This window comes from Triticum urartu, chromosome 2 (assembly GCF_003073215.2).
Source record: "Triticum urartu cultivar G1812 chromosome 2, Tu2.1, whole genome shotgun sequence".
Classification (NCBI taxonomy): Eukaryota; Viridiplantae; Streptophyta; class Magnoliopsida; order Poales; family Poaceae; genus Triticum; species Triticum urartu.
In genome coordinates, this window is record NC_053023.1 from 435,605,408 (window position 1) to 435,618,369 (window position 12,962).

Genomic DNA, 12,962 nt, shown 5'->3' on the forward strand with positions numbered 1-12,962 from the left:
GGTAAAAAAACACCCTAGTCCCTACCTGCTTGGTTCCAGGGGCTAAACATGGACTAGAGGTTATTAAATGACATGCTAAAATACCATGTTACCCCTAGTAATGAACTAATAGAGACAAGGTGCGATGCATGGTAGGGGCAACTGTTGGAAAAAGTCCCAAAAAGACTCTCCCTCGGGGTCTTCTTTCTTTAGTCCCAAATGCCCACTTTTAGTCCCTAAAAGTCCCTCTTGTTTGGTTTAGATGGGACTGACATGGAGTTCTTTTAGTCCCTCCACCAAAATGTCCCTGTAAACAAACACCCTCTAATAATGCCGCTGGAAAATTGATGCAATGCCACAGTTAAAAGCAAATTACATGTTTAACGAATTTTATTGTTAATATAATCTCTCTGTTAATATTAATCAATGCCACCGTTTGAGAAATGCTACTGGCTTGCTTTCTTTCACATTTAGATAGGTAGATGCTTCTTTTTGTTGGCTTCTCTGTCATCCACCGTTATTGACCACTAGTTGTCTCCTTTGCACCTCTGTTTAAACAGGGTTATCTACTTCACCTCGTTGCCATTGTGACCTTTTGTTGCACTGCACAAAACATTTCTGTTTTCAGAGTGTTTTGTGAAGTTCAACCAAAATGTCACACTGACAACGTTGCTTGATTGCTTGATCTTAGTGGAACTGCACAAGAGAAGATCTTACTTCCTATCCCTATTGGCAAATTTGGTTCAGATCTTCTTCTTGTGAGTTGTTTGAATTCCGCGTCATGAGAGGTCAGTACTAGCCTTCTTTCACATGATTTTGCAGTGTGCTTTCATATGTTGTGCTACTTGTACGGTAATGTTGCTTGATTTTAGTGAACTGCACAAATGGAGACAAGACTTCCAATCTGTATGTGCACCGTAATATCCCATTGAGGTAAGATAAGTATATTTCACAACTGTTGGCCTGTATTTTGCCACTTTCATCATAAAATTAATGTCATTGTTTAGTGATATACTTGTGCAACCTAATTGACATGCCAAATCTTACATTGAAGGCGAAGCTTGTCTGTTATTGAACCAAGTGATGAAGGGGAATAACAAGCGGAAGAAAAAAATCAACTCCCGGTGCTGTAATGAAGGACTGGAACTGTGATGACACAAGTAATGATATAGTTTTGCATCTTAATTTATTGCTATGGCTGGAACGAGCAATTGTTTTTCCATTGGTTTGATGCCACTCTTAATGTAATACGTAATTATATCTACTTGTGCAAACAGGGATCTTCTTAGAAGATACCATATATTTTAGTGGAACTGCACAAGAAGATGTTGGAAACATTAAACTAATCAAGGAGTATGTAGTAAGCATGGCCACCACAGTAGATAGCAACAAATGGTAACAGAGAAGTGCTTCATCTGTATGCTCTACACAATAAGCCTCCTGACAAAGGTTGGTACTCGCCCACCAATTTCATCCATATGATTGAGCTTTGTCATCTCTATTGGTGTTGTGCTACTGTTTAGCTACTGTCATCAAAAAGTGGTATTGTCCTTGAGAAGTGCTTCATCTGTGCTGTTTTAAATATTTCCTTTCCTTTTTTCGAGCAAACAGGGATGCTAGCATTTAGTTGTCCTCTTGTCTTTGCACAACAGGATCATCCTCCTCTAAAGAAGAATATGGAGTACGTGAAGTGACTAGTTCCGATTATGCCAGGATGAAGAAGCCATGTCTATCTTCTCATTAGAAAGAGCTGTTGAAGGATGGTTACATTACCCCCCACAAGACCAAACTAACTTCAACTCACAAGGACTGACAAATCTCCATTTTCTTGTTGTGATGCGCGAGTACAATGTTGTTCTAGGATTATTTCCGGTGAGTTCCATTTTTCTAAAAGTGTGCTCTACATGGACCATGTAGGTGCCTGTTTAAACTGTCAATTCATAGTACAATTTGCTTTATACTAATCCCTTTTTCATATTTGTGCAAACAAGGGTGCTCAGCTTGATTTCAATGGGAACTGCACAAAATGTTCATGAATACATCGAATCATTCATTTCCACCACAAGAAAGGAGGTGCCGAGCGAATTAGGTTTGTTTTGGTGGAACTGCACAAGAAGAACAACTGGTTTATTTAGCACGAGGTGCCATGTCAATATCCAAACTGATGGCAAACCCTGCCCATTCCACAATCGTAGGCATTTGATACTTTGGAATGGGACAACCTTGTCAAATTTTGCTCATTGATTTTAGCAAGAAGACATGTGTTTGATATTTTCAAATGGGACGCCCTTTGCTGTTAGCAGTGTCGATCCATTTTTTCTTTATTCTTTAGTTGTGAAGTAAATATTGGCTCTGACATGTGAATCTCTGAGATGCATAATCATCGATTGTTTTGAATGTTCTCTATCAATTGTCAGGCTTGTGTGTTTGATTGCAATGCACAGGAATGCTAAAAAGCTGCTCAAACTCTTTGTACTCCTTCTGTTCCTTTTTTACTTCGCACATTGTGAAAGTGCATACTTTTTTCGATAAGATTGGTCAAAGTAGAGATACTTTGACTGCAGACAAAACTTGTATGCAGACTAGAAAGGACCGGAGGGAGTACATGTGAAACTCCTGCAAACGAGGTGATCACCCTAGGAATAATGCTAGTACGTATCGTTTTGCATGTTCATCCAATGCTAGTGATACAAGAATTCAAACTAATCGAAATAAATTTATTCATACACGGTCGGATTTCATATAAACATGCTAGATTTCATTACATTTCATACATTATTCAACTAAAAAGGGGTGCGCTGGATGTATAATTAATTAAGCGAAGCAACCCACCTGTGTCCGGCTGTGCCGAACAGAAGCTTCAGTGACTTAACTGCAGGTGTAGTTGCGTAACTGACATGTGGCCCAGATGCCTGTTGGGCCCACGTGTCAGTCAGCCAACTGCACTATCAGTTAAGTAGAAGCAACGTCCTTCTCCAACATAGCTCTCCGACTCCACGTCGCTGCCAAGAAGCTAACCGGCCATCAGTGGTCAACCCGTCTAGCTTGTCATAGCGATTAGGGAAACTAGGAGCCCAATGATTAGGATCCCCACATGACAAACACCTTTCTTCTTGTCATTCTTCTTCTTGAAGTTCATGTGTTGCACAGCCTTGTTCTTCCCATCAAACTTTGCTTTACCATCAAACTTGCCCTTGTTCTTGAACTTGTGGGGCTAGAAGTTCTTCTTCTGTACCAGATTGGCACTAGATCCTCCCTCAATTACTCGAGCACGTGAGTCCTTTGCTCTCACCTTTTCTTCCACATCAAGAGTGCCAATGAGATCCACGAAGGAGGAAGCTTAGTGATGATACCAACAAACTTGTCTCGCAGCATACACTGAAGTGTTCAAGTTCTCTAGCAAATGACTATATCTCATGAGCTTGCTCAACCACGGAGCGCTCTTCAATCATCCTGTAATCATAGAATTGCTCCATGATGTATAGCTCAGTGCCAGCAATCGGAGGGTAGCAGCGGTGGCCTTACTTGGACCCGAGCGGCGGTGACCTACCATGTTCTACTCTTCCTCGTTTTCTATGTGGCGTAGCCTCGTTGGCAACGGGGTGGGGCCTTGGCGGAGCCGGCGATGTCCTCTGTCTCGTTGCTGGCGGGCGGCGCCTCGGTGGAGCGGGGGAAATCCTCCCCCTTGTTGCCGGCAGGGTGGGGCCTCAGCGAAGCCGGCGGTGTCCTCTACCTCGTTGTTAGCACCGCGGGGCCTTGGCACAACAGGGCCTCATTGACGCCAGCGGAGCGGGGACTCGTCGGAGCCAGCATTGTCCCCTGCCTCATCCTCGGTCTCGCCAAACAGCACCTCGCCATCTTAATAGCCCTTTTGTAGGTGACCGTAGCCTCCGCCACCCGCTTTCGGTACCACCAGCGCTTGAGGCGGCCCTCGCTAGCGGAGCTGTACGAGTCGAGCAGCGCCTCTTGCTCCGCCCGCTCCTCGGCGATCTGCTGCTCTGCCTGCAGGTGCTCCTGGAGGAGATGGTGGTTGTAGGCGGCGTCGGCATGTGCCTCAGGGAACTGCTCCTCATGCTTCTGCCTCACCGTGTCCATATATTGGGCACATGCCTCGCCGATGGTCATGGTGCAATGCACCACGCGAGGATGGCGCGGAGGAGGGGGTTGGCACCGGATCATCGACTACCATGTTCTCCATTGGGATGTTGTCATCCTCTGGCTGACTGCCGGCCAGCCAGTGGGCAGAAATGGCTACCATCTCCTTGTGGTCCATCGTCCGCCCGTCCCGAAGAGCGCTGGAGTGCGAGGAAGCCATGGTGGGCAGTAGTGGTGTGGACAGGAGAAAGGGAACGGATGCGTATGACCGCGGCTATGGCCGGCGCAGCAGTTTATATAGCAATGGTGGGCGGTGGAGGGACGGACGTGTGCCACCGGAATAGCCATCTCGGCAACCGCGTATCATTAATGTGGGCGGTAGAAGGATAGACGGATGACACTTGTGTCGTTTGAAGGCGGAGTAATCGCCTGCATCGGGAAGCGGTGCGGGCGGCGCTGACTGTTTCAGGCGGAAAGCGCACGCGGGTGAGGGAGGTTGTCTGGGTGCGCCAGGGTAGCCAGACTCGTGCTTGGCAGCGGGTCGGTCCAACAGCCGGACATGCTGGCTCGCTAGCTAGCTCGTCGAGTTGACCGACGACAATCAGACGATGGACGTAGCTTCCGACCAGAAGCCGGCACCACTGTCCAAGCCGGTTCATGCCGTGTTCATCATAGAGCAGGTGCGGCCGCACTTCGACGCCCTAATGGCGGAAGAGCTACCAGCGCAGGAGGACCTGTGCTGCAACCTCCGTCTCCTCAACGAGCACCGGTGAACAAGCGAACGACAGTGTCGTCATGGACATGTGGCCGTATGATCCAGGCTTCCCGAATGAGCAGTGGGCGCTGTATCAGACCATCCGTAGGGCCCGCGAGGCCCTCTCTGTCATCCTTCGAGTTGTTGCGCTCGCTGTGGCCCCGCCGTCTCGCGTTGTCAACATGTTTAACGGACATGAGGATGAGGAGATGACTTTACTTGGAGAGGATGACAGTGGGGACCCACCAGGGCCATAGCCGCACATATGCAAGTGCCTCCTTATTAGTATATAAAACAATAAGTTTTTTTTCTTCCTCCTAGTTTCCTGACATCACGGTCCCACATCATTGTCAACCTATGTAGTCAATAAACGAGAGAATTGCACAAGAAGCGGCCGACAGCTGGGACCAAGCAGCTCGAGCAGTATTTGTGTTTTTGAGGTGTGAGCACTACAGAGTTTTTCTTGAGCGATGTTTAGCCTAGATATTAATTTTTCTCCTCTGAACAACAAAGAAAACATCGCTGAAGGTATTAACTGGGCGGGCTGTGGCCCGTCTAGCCCAGGCCAGATATCCAGCCCAGATATTAATTTTTTTCAAGCTGAAAATGGCTAGCCCAGCTATACTTTTTTTAGGAATACCCAGGCAAGGTCAAGTTGTTATTCTCCGCCCCGCTGGGCTGCAAATCTTTCCTAGGAGGGATGCATTAGGCTTAACAAGAAAATGGGCTTTAAGAAATAATAAATGGGATGTAATTATAAAAACTGGGCAGTAACTATAAAAAATGCACCAAACACGTAATTACTTTATAAAATATTATTTTTGGGTATTGAAAATTAATTTAATTAATTGTTGCGAGCACAATCTTTTGTTGGATTTTTACGCAATATAAATTTATATTGAAATTGTATTAATCTGATCAGAAATTTCGGGATAAAAGTATTTCGGATCCCATCAAAATGTGGGAAACTTTATCGAATTCTGTTTTGAACGCTTGGTTGAAATGGGTTGTACTTTTAACAAACTGTAAATGGGTTGTAGTAAATTCCATTAGAATTGAAAAATTGGCTGCACATTCTTACAAATCTCAAATGGGCTATAAGTTCTCTGCCACACACTTGTGGCCTCACTAAGTTGACGCGTCCCCTCAAAAAAAAGAGTTGACGCGTATGCAAGGCTTTGTCAACTTATAGTCAACACACGGTTCTAGCAGAAGTGGCCGTTGGATGTCCATCCAATGGATGCCGTGCTTCTTCTTCAATCTCGGATATTCTAGCTTCAACCGCCCAAAAAATGATTCCTCCCCGTGACATCTGGGGCACACTGTTCTGGAAGCTGACCTGTGGGCCTACTAAGTTGAAGCGTACCAAGGGCTTTGTCAACTTAGTCAATATGCACGATTCTAGCTCTAGTGACCGTACGATGTCCATCCAACGGACGTAGTGCTTCTTCAACCGCTAGTCTTCTTGCTCCAGCCGCCCAAACCAGCGTCAGTCGTGCCTCGTGCTCTTGCCTCCCGTGGCCGGTTGCGATGCGGCGGAGGCCTCACCGCCCCCTACTACTCCCACCGCTGGCCAGGCCATCCCTCTACTCACCCAGACCCCCTGTTATTCTGCAACGACGGCAGCCTCACACCGCAGCGAACCAGTGAACCCTCATACTCCTCTACGTGTGGGCATCCACTGCCGCGTCTTTCCCGGCTCCGTGTCGTCCCCTTCCTAGGCCTCGCCGTCGTCCACCGCCCTGGTGCACTCGGCGCGGTGTGGTCAACGTGGTCAAGGAACGGCTTCCATCGGACGTGGACTGTACGTGGAGAGGAAGACAGCTGGGTCCACGGCCGCAGCAAGGAAGTGCCACCTTATTACACGCAAAATAATTATTCCTCCACCTGACAGCGGGGACCCACCGGATGGGCCACCGTATTTCACGAAAAAACGTTTCCCCCTGACTGCGGGGACCCACCAGCTACATCTTCGCATGCAAGGAAGTGTGTCTGGGTAAAAAAAATGATTCGCCCCCCTGACTGCTGGGACCCACCAGCTACATTTTCACACGCAAGGAAGTGCCTGACAATCGGGACCCACCTGGTCGAAGCGTACGTAGTGTTGTCATTCTGGTTGCGAACGTGTACGTACATACTGGTCGATGTAGAGGCGCAAATGTGTCGTGGTAGAGGCGCGCACGTAGCATGTACACATATGTACAACGGTCAGTGTGCAAGAAAGAAAATACGGCCACGTACGTACATACGGGTGGGGTCTCCAACGCCTACTCGCGCATACGTTCGTCCAGGGCTCATGTACATGGCTGGGTCGGAACGGAGAAACTGCGTCGTCGTCGTGTTCATGGGGAGCCAACCGGCTGGGTCGGAACGGAATGCGTCGTCGTGTTCATCGGGAGGGCTTGGATGGAACGCCGATGAAAACGAGGCCTGGCATACCGCACAACGGAGGAAACAGCCTTGTGTTCGACCAGCCACTTTCGAAACAGGATCCTATTCATCGGGAGGGGTATGCCGTACCGCAAAACAGAGGAAACGGACCTCCTACGGTCGAAATAGGGTCCTGTTGATCGAGAGGGGTGTGGCGTAACGCAAAACAGAGGAAACGGACTTCTGTTGGAGTGCTGTGGTCGAAACGGCTGTCCTGTTCATCGGGAGGGGTGTGGCGTACCACAAAACGGGACTCCACGGGATACTGTTCATATCCTCCGTCGACCCCCTCAGCCTCCACGGGCTACTATTCATCCACCGTCGACCTCCTCCAGCCTCCACCTGCGACTGTTCATCCACGGGCTCCTGTTCATCCAGCCTCCACCGTGTGCTACTCCACCGGCTACTGTTCAACCAGCCCTCTACACGGGCTCCTGTTCAACCACCCCTCCATGGGCTACTGTTCATTCAGCCCTCCACCTTCTATTGTTCATCCAGCCCTCCACGAGGTGGTCCTGTTCATCCAGCCCTTCACGGGGTCCTATTCATCCAACCCCAACCGGCTCGATCGATTGGGGTCCTGTTCATCTAGAGGCAACACCACGGGGTCCTGTTCATCCGCCCCCCACCGGAAACTGTTCATCCAAACCCCCCAACAACGCTCACTGTTCATCCAGAGGCAGCATCGATCGGCTTCAGTTATCAGCAGTAGCGAAGGAATCGCTCGATCGGGTTCAATTAACAGCCATCGATCGATTGCTCGGGTTCAGTAACGCGTAGCCTCCAGTGCAATCGCTCGGGTTCAGTAGGCGAACGCCTCACTCGGGTTCAGTTAGAGCCCAACGCCTCGTACCCACGCGCGTGCGTGTAGGAGAGAAACGCGGAAACCTCCGTGCATCACTCGGCCCCGACCACCCACCGTAACCGAGAACACCCCAATATTTCCTCGCCCTCGCTTCTACCACGGTTTTTTCCATCATGGACGGCCCAAAGAATGTCATGCAGCTGCGGCTCAGGCCCGCCCAGGATGAAAAGCCCATTTTCTGTCATGATTTCTTTTCATAGAAGTAGGAGCCCACCACATCTATGATGATACCGGATTTGTCACAATTATCGTCATAGAAGTGTCATAAGTATGACAGAATTTTTTGCGTTCGGCCCAAAAAGTCACGGATGTGTCTTCTTTTGTAGTGATAAGTTTTTCTTTCTTTCTCTCAAATTAATTTAAGTGAAGCAAGAGAGAATTTCTTGAAAATTTTACTAACTCTCAAATAAATCTAATTGAAGCAAGAGAGCATTTCTTAAAAAACACTAAAGAACACTATGCTCAAAAAGATATAACTGAAGCACTATAGCAAGTCCATAGCTCATAAAAATTTAAGTGAAGCATAGAGAGCAATTCTAACAAGTCATGACATAATTTTGGCTCTCTCAAATAGATGTGTCCAGCAAGGGATCAAGACTTAAAACACAAAATAAAAACAAGCAAAGACTCATATCATACAAGACGCTCCAAGCAAAACACATATTATGCGACGAATAAAAATATAGCCTCGAGTAAAATAGCGATGGTCATTAGAAGAAAGAGGGGATGCCACTCGGGGGCATCCCCAAGCATAGTGGGTTTCTCATTTTTGGATAATAGCTTGGGATGCCAGGGCATCCCCAAGCTTGGGCTCTTCTATCCTTTATTTCTTCATCCATCATAAGATAACCCAAAACTTGAAAACTTCAATCACACAAAACTCAACAAAACCTTCATGAGATCCGTTAGTGTAAGAAAAATAAACCACTACTATAAGTGCTATGTCAAACCAATTCACGTTTTGTTTTTGCATTATATCTACTGTATTCCAACTTTTCCATGCCAAAAACTCATAAAATAAAACCATAGAGCCATCAAAATATGCACACAACGAAAAGAAAACAGAATCTGTCAAAACAGAAAAGTTTGTAGCAATCTGACTATTTCAAAAACTTCCAGAACTCCAAAAATTCTGAAAAATTAGAATGACCTGAGAAATTTGTATTTTAATCTACTACAAAAAGAATTGTCACTAAATCACGCTCTGGTAAAAAATGAGAATTGTTTTCGTGAGCGCAAAAGTTTCTGTTTTTCAGCAAGATCAAACAACTATCACCCAAGAAGATCCTAAAGGCTTTACTTGGCACAAACACTAATTAAAACACAAAGAAGACAATCGTAACAGTAGCATAATTTTACAAACACTCAAGAATAGAAAGCAAAAAAAAATTTATTCATTGGGTTGCCTCCCAACAAGTGATATACTTTTATGCCCTTAGCTAGGCATAAGTCAAGGATCTAAGTTTTGTCATCTTTGTTTTGAGATCCATAAGATGCCCTCATGATTGATTCATATGGTGGCCTAATTCTTGTTCTAGGAAAGTGTTCCATACCCTTCCTCAAAGGAAATTTTAACTTAATATTGCCTTCTTTCATATCAATCACGGCACCAGTATTACGTAGAAACAGTCTACCAAGAATAATTGGACAAGACGTATTGCAATCAATATCAAGAACAATAAAGTCTATGGGCACATAATTTCTACTTGCAAGAATAAGAACATCATTAATTCCCCCCATAGGCTTTTGAGTAGTGGAATCCGCCAAGTGCAAATTCAAAGAACACGATTCAATATCGGTAAGACCAAGCACATCACATAAAGATTTCGGAATTGTAGAAACACTAGCACCCAAGTCACACAAAGCAAAGCACTCATAATTTTTAATCTTGACTTTGATAGTAGGTTCCTATTCATCATCCAATTTTTAGGGATTGAAACTTCTAATTCCTACTTTTCTTCTAAAGCTTTCATCATAGCATCAACAATATGTTTAGTAAAAGCTTTATTTTGTTCATAAGCATGGGGTGAATTTATCATGGATTGTGACAAAGAAATACAATCAATCAAAGAGCAACTATCATAATAAATGTCTTTGTAATCCAAAAGAGTGGGCACATCACTAGTTAAAGTTTTGACCTCTTCAAACCCACTTTTATCAATTTTCTCAACAACATTTTCACCCTCCGAAATATCGGGATGCCTTCTACCTAAGGTAGACTCTTCTCCAGTCACTTTTTCATCAATTTTAACTTTACTAAAAAAGGAATCAATAGAAGAAACACCAATCATTTTAAGATCTTCGTCACTTTTGCTCTCTAATGAGATTGGTTTCGTGGCCATTTGATTTACTAGAGTAGCTTGTGCATCGGATATTTTCCCAGCAAACTTTCAGCAAAAGCATACTTAGATTGCAGATTGCAAACCTCTATACTAATATCGTCAAGTTGTTTTGTTATAGAATCAAGCACAACGGAGGTGTTCATTAAGTTCTTTGGTAAAATACTTATTATGCTCAAATTGTGTAGTCATATATTCCTTAGTACTTTTCTCAATTTCAAGCAAAAAATTGGGTAAGGAACATCATAATATTTTCTTTGAAGAATCATGATTACGCAAACAAGAAAGCACACAAAAACAGATATGGTAAGAAAACGGCGAACGAACAAGAGACGCGAATAAAATGGCAAAAAAAAAATTGAAGTGGGGGAGAGGAAAACTGGAGGCAAATGGCAAATAATGTAAATTGCAAGGATATGAGATTTGTGATTAGGAACCTGGTATATGTTGAAGATCCTCCCTAGCAACGGAGCCAGAAATTCCTTTTGATGCCGCTTGAAGCTACGTCGGTATTTCCCCAAAGAGGAACGGATGATGCAGCACAGCGGTGGTAGGTATTTCCCTCATATATGAAACCAAGGTTATCGAACCAGTAGGGGAATCAAGCAACACAATGTAAACAGCCCCTGCACACATATGACTCGCAACCCGGCGTGTTAAAGGGGTTGTCAATCCCTTTTGGGGTACTTCGCCTCACGTAGGCAAACAGATGTGAGATAAATTTGTAGTAAATTGATAGATCAAACACCAAAAAAATAAGAATAAATTGCAGCAAGGTATTTTTGTATTTTTGGTTGAGTAGATCTGAAAATAAACGCAAAGGAAAAGCAGATCACAAAGGAAAATATATGAGAAAGAGACCCAGGGGCCGTAGGTTTCACTAGTGGCTTCTCTCAAGAAAAATAGCAAACGGTGGGTGAACAAATTACTGTTGGGTAATTGAAAAAACTTTGAATACTCATGACAATATCCAGGCAATGATCATTATATAGGCATCATGTCCAAGATTAGTAGACCGACACCTGCCTGCATCTACTACTATTACTCTAGACATCGACCGCTATCCAACATGCATCTAGTGTATTAAGTTCATGGAAAAATGGAGTAATGCAATAAGAATGATGACATGATGTAGACAAGATCTATCTATGTAGAGATAGACCCCATCGTTTTATCCTTAGTAGCAATGATACATATGTGTCGGTTCCCTTTCTGTCACTGTGATCAAGCACCATAAGATCGAACCCTCTACAAAGCACCTCTTCCCATTGCAGATAAATAGATCAAGTTGGCCAAACAAAAACAAAATATTGGAAAAGAAATACGATGATATAAGAGATCGTGCATAAAAGAGATCAAAGAAACTCAAATACTTTCATGGATATAAAAAGATATAACTAATCATAAACTCAAAGTTCATCGATCCCAACAAACACACCGCAAAAGAGCTACATCATATGGATCTCCAAGAGACCATTGTATTGAGAATTCAGAGAGAGAGATGAAGCCATCTAGCTACTAACTACGGACCCGAAGGTCTACAAAGAAATACTCACGCATCATCGGAGAGGCACCAATGGAGGTGGTGAACCCCATCCGAGATGGTGTCTAGATTGGATTTGGTGGTTCTGGACTCTGTGGCAGCTGGATGAATATTTCATCGAATCCCCTAGGGTTCTGGAAATATTGGGGTATTTATAGAGCAAAGAGGCGGTCCGGGGGGGCACCCCAGGTGGGCACAACCCACCAGGCGCAACTAGGGCCCTTTACGTTCCTTCTGGTCCATAAAAATTCTCCGTAAAGTTTCGGGACATTTGGACTCCGTCTGATATTGATTTCCTGTGATGTAAAAAACATGCAGAAAACAGCAACTGGCACTTGGCACTATGTCAATAGGTTAGTACCAAAAAATGATATAAAATGACTATAAAATGATTATAAAACATCCAAGATTGATAATATAACAGCATGCAACAAGCAAAAATTATAGATACGTTGGAGACGTATCACATGCCACATCACCTTTTAAGTTCTCACTACCACTAATATCCTCTCACTATGCATGCAGCATCCAACATTACCAAATATGCCATGTTAGCAAAAAAATTCCATTACAATCTTGTACAAGAAACTCATCTCTTATTATTGCGCATCAACTAATCGATTTCCTTCTTGTTCCTCATCTTCTCCCAATCAATGATGTTGAATCTTCTCCCATTCTGCTTGGTTACCTCAACTCTTAATTTGTTATAAATGTCCCCTCCCAGCCCATTCCTCCCTTTCTCCCATTTCAGGTTGACACATCTCCGTTCCTCCCAACTACCTCGACTTTAATGTGTTATAAATTTCCCCTTCCACGGCCCCTCTCCTCTAGTCCTCCCAATTGAGGTTCAGATCTCCATGGCCGTATTCTTGCTCTGTAGTTGTCGTTACAAGGATGGATAACAACGGACTCCTAAGGAAAATCTCTTGTCCTGGCGAGCAACCTGCTGCTGAATGC